A 4284-nucleotide genomic window follows, 5' to 3' on the forward strand; every position below is an offset into this window, starting at 1 on the left:
TTGAAAGGCTTCATAGTGAACCCTGCCAACCTTCCTTGGAAGTGGGTCAAGAGATTAGCTACCTCGGGCGAAAGGGTAAATCATGACTCACAGTGAAAGTGTACAACCTCTGCAGAGTGTGAAACTGGTATATCAGCCATGCTCACGGTCACGAGTGGCCTTGGAACCTTTACGGAATAGATGATAAACACCGATGATACTAAAGATAAAGATGCTCACTAATGATTACTGTTTATGCTATTAATTATTCATGTTTACCTAATCATGTGTTTATATGGGCTTGTGAATAAACTTGTTGCCACCCAATTGCTAAAAGATGAGTCATTAAAAGCTAATCGCAGTTAAACCAGTGTCAGCCTTTTGAGCCTCATGAACCCCATGTTATATTTGTTGAGTGCGATATGTACTTACGCTTGCTTTACTTTTTCAATACTTCAGGAAAATTCTAGATGGGTACCAGATTGGTAGAGTTTGGAGGAATTAGGCTTGTGATCAACCAGTCAGTTGTCCCTGTGGAATTGGAGTCTTTACCCGAAGATCAGAGTTGTCTTTCCATTATTTGCTGTCTAAGGTTATATCCTTTATACTAAGTACATTATATATTGAGCATTGTCTTTCAATATTACCCTTATTTGTAGCTATATGTGAGATTTGACTTCCTGGGCTCACATATGGTGTGTATCTGGTTTTGTTCTCAAACCGGGTGCTACAAAGTGGTATCAAAGCAATGATGACTATAGGATGCAAGCCTAGTAGAAACTAGTCATTCTAAGGTTTAGAAGTTGCTACAAAAACCCTTGCTCTATGAACCTTGATATTTTCTTCTCTACTATATCTCTACTGTTGCTATTCATCTCTGCCTTGGTGCTTATTTTAAAGTCTTTGTTCTCATCTTCACTCCTTGATTTGATATGCTTTTAGAACTGTTCCTCACAACCTTCTTGTGTAATCTAAAGTTGAGTTTTAGGAGTGTTGCCCCTAGTACAATGAGGACGATAGTATCGCAAGTTGAGTCAATGATTGAATTGTGCACCACTAGTGCTTTGTTGAATTGTCATTATGCTTCTGCTTGTTTTGAATCTTTCTAATGATTGCAATGATCTTATTGGGTGTTCCCACAATTTCATTTAGTTTATAGGCCTAAGGTATAAGGATTAATGAAATAAATAATCGGGTTTTGGTTATCTCCTATTTTCTCTATCCTGCCTTTCGGAGCAACCGGGTGCTACATTTAGTATTGTGTAAACCCCATATTGTATCACTTTGACAAAGTTTTAAATCAACTTTGATGACAAAAAAGCACTATGAAGACATCTATCATAAATAATTCAACGAAACAAACTTGATGTTCAAAATTTTGGATAGATTTTCTAGGAAGTTTGTCAAAGTTAGGGAAAACTAACTTTGGGAAAAGATAGAGCGTGCAATAAACTAGAGTGAATGGAGTATATGTTGAACTCTAGCTCTTGATTCAAATAGGTGTACATCTAGCTTCTACAAATGTCAAAGTTAACATGTTTCCGTATAGAATGGAGAATGGCAAATTTTATGCAATTTTTGTTCCTTGCACTAGCTACAATATGAGTCTAACCTTTAAAATACAGACGAAGAGGACCATGGCCAACCTCCTTGATATCTGAAACATAAGTTAGGGCTCAAAGGCATAGATCCATTCATGAACAAAGACAACATGATGACTAATGTAAACCTTACTCAGCAATCCGACAAACACTCAAGAAAAAAGAGACTAAGATGGGGCTCAGCATTGATTTTTCTATCGAAAAACTACAACATCCAAATTCAAAGTTCCATACAAGACACTCCTTCGTATTCTTTTATGCTAGAACAATGTGCCATGGGTGCACATATTTAATTCCTTAGAGTCTACGTAAAGAGATTTTGGTTTTGCTTACACACGAGTTGAATCTTGTTCCAAAGAATCGAAGATAGAGAACATTGGGCTAGTAAGCTTAATCACTAGGACTGGGCACCCATTTTGGGCTATGGAAATCAAATATGGCTAAAAATATTTATAAAGAATAACTTCAGTTGACACCTAATCGAAATGAGGGGAAAACTCTTGATGATGGCTTCCTTTACTGTTCCTTTTTTTGTTTACGACGGAATTGCACGAGTCTGTATAATTTCTGTCATGGGTACTCATATAGATGTGATAAGATATTCCTTTTGTTTTAAATGACATGTGAGTGCAGGCTACGTTGGTTCTAGTGTTTTGACCTATGCCTAGTAAACCATCATGTTAGTAATGAACTTCTTAATTTTTTACATTTAACATTTCAGAGCATGCCCTTTGTCACAAGCTAAACATAGAAGGAAATTGCAATCCATTGGACTAAGCTAGGAGTTAGAATGGCACACTCCTTGTGGGTTCTCTCTACAAAACTGTAGGATGGCGGTGGCCGGTTGGTACTTCAATCTTAGGGCTTTACTTTTGGATTTAGATAGCCCAAATCAAAATATTATTTTAGTGCGTGTGGTGTCCATTAGCAAGCATCCCATCTTTGGTAATGCTACCTAGGTGAAAAGTGAGCTAGTGTGTTGAGCTGCAAATTCCACACAAGTTTGGTGTCCCTCCGCAAAATTTTCATTAATTTATTCATGGGATAATAATTTAAACTTCATATTCGTCATAAATTATTTTTGGCCAAGAAGTTTTGTACTTTGTTGCTACCAACATCAAAATTGTTACTAATAGGGTCCATCTGATTTAATGACCTTGGTGTTGTTAAGTTCATGGGCTGCAAAGATACCTTATATGTCTACAGTTTTATGGTGGCATGCACAATTTGGGTTCTAGTTAAAAACATATGCACCGAATATTTACTAAAGACAATAATTAAGTGGTAAGACTTTGCGTGAACAACTTTAGAGGCACATATAGGTTTGCTCATGAACTTATATTGTGTTTTCCTTAGTATACGTGCACCAGATTTGAACGGCCATGGTCAAAGCATATGTGCCCATCACTTTCTCAAAAGAACATATCACAAATGCAAGTACTCAGCTGCAAGCGCGTACAGTCGCATCTATCATATAAATACACACGCACACACCTGAATGAGAACATTCAAGAGGTCAGGCTGGCACATCTTTGGATTGATGAAGTAATGCCATATTGTCTACGTATTAACCAAGCATGTGTCTTTAATTATGATTTGATGGTTTCAATTGTATATACGAAGAATACAGTTAAGAAATAGACTCAGATAAATCTCATTCAATATATTGATTATTTCTGGGAAGTTACACACACTGATATGAGAGCTTTTGTATCAAGTACAACTCATATGTAATCTAGAAGATGGCACCTCCAACTATGGGTTGCTTCCATGACAAGGCAGGGTTCATTGAAGATATCTGGTTGAATGGCAACAATTGTTGCTGCTGCAGGAAGGCGGCAGCCAATGGGTTAGCAACTGCTAGTGGGTTAACTGGAAGCAGTTGTTGTTGTTGCAAGTAGGCGGCTGAGTTCACCATGACTAGCTGGCCGAGCATTGGTAGGATTTGTTGCAGCTGCTGTTGTTGCAGGTATGTAGTGGTGTTGGCCGCAGCCAGTGGGTTGGATGCAAGCAGCTGTTGTTGTTGCCGGTAGGCGGCAGGGTTCACCATGGCTAGTTGACAGACCACTGATAGGACCTATTGCAGTTGTTGTTGTTGCTAGTATGTAGCAGCGTTTGCCAGAGCTAGTGGGTTGGGTGCAAGCAGCTGTTGTTGCAAGCAGGCAGCAGGGTTTGCCACGACTAGCTGATTGGGTGCTAGAAGGAACTGTTGCTGCTGCTGTGCTGTGATGGTCTATATAGTTAGATGGTCCAAGGATTGTTGTTGCAATTGGGCAATTGGTTGTTGTAAGATGCTCGCCGCAAGCACCTACTGTTGCCTATAGGCCTGCATAGCTGATTGTTCGAACCCCATAGGACTAATTGGTGGGAGGAACTGTGGATTAATAGCATTAGGAGCAAGTGAGCACTGCGAAATAATGACTGCAGTTGTAGCGCTCACTGAAAGAGCAAGGAGCGCAAATATCTTGGTAGCCATTGTTGCAAGGACGTTGCTAGTTTGTTTCACTTGGTATGTTTCTGAATGCTCTCAATGTTATGGGTGATGGATTATGGATTAACTACTGATTTGGGGCCTATTTATACAAGTGAGAGCTCATGTATATCTGTTTAGATTTTGGCTTTTCGCCAAACAACAGATAAGCTATAGATGACATGGCACCTAGTCGATTTTGACATTTAATTATCAATTTCATTGGATTATATG

The 4284-nt window shown here is 38.9% G+C and overlaps 1 pseudogene; it reads right to left on the bottom strand.

Moving 5' to 3' along the window:
• Positions 1 to 3315: 3315 nt before the first annotated feature.
• LOC136485501 (22 kDa alpha-zein 8-like) lies at positions 3316 to 4056 on the bottom strand (annotated as a pseudogene).
• Positions 4057 to 4284: the final 228 nt, after the last annotated feature.

The sequence above is a fragment of the Miscanthus floridulus genome, chromosome 10 (assembly GCF_019320115.1).
Source record: "Miscanthus floridulus cultivar M001 chromosome 10, ASM1932011v1, whole genome shotgun sequence".
NCBI lineage: Eukaryota > Viridiplantae > Streptophyta > Magnoliopsida > Poales > Poaceae > Miscanthus > Miscanthus floridulus.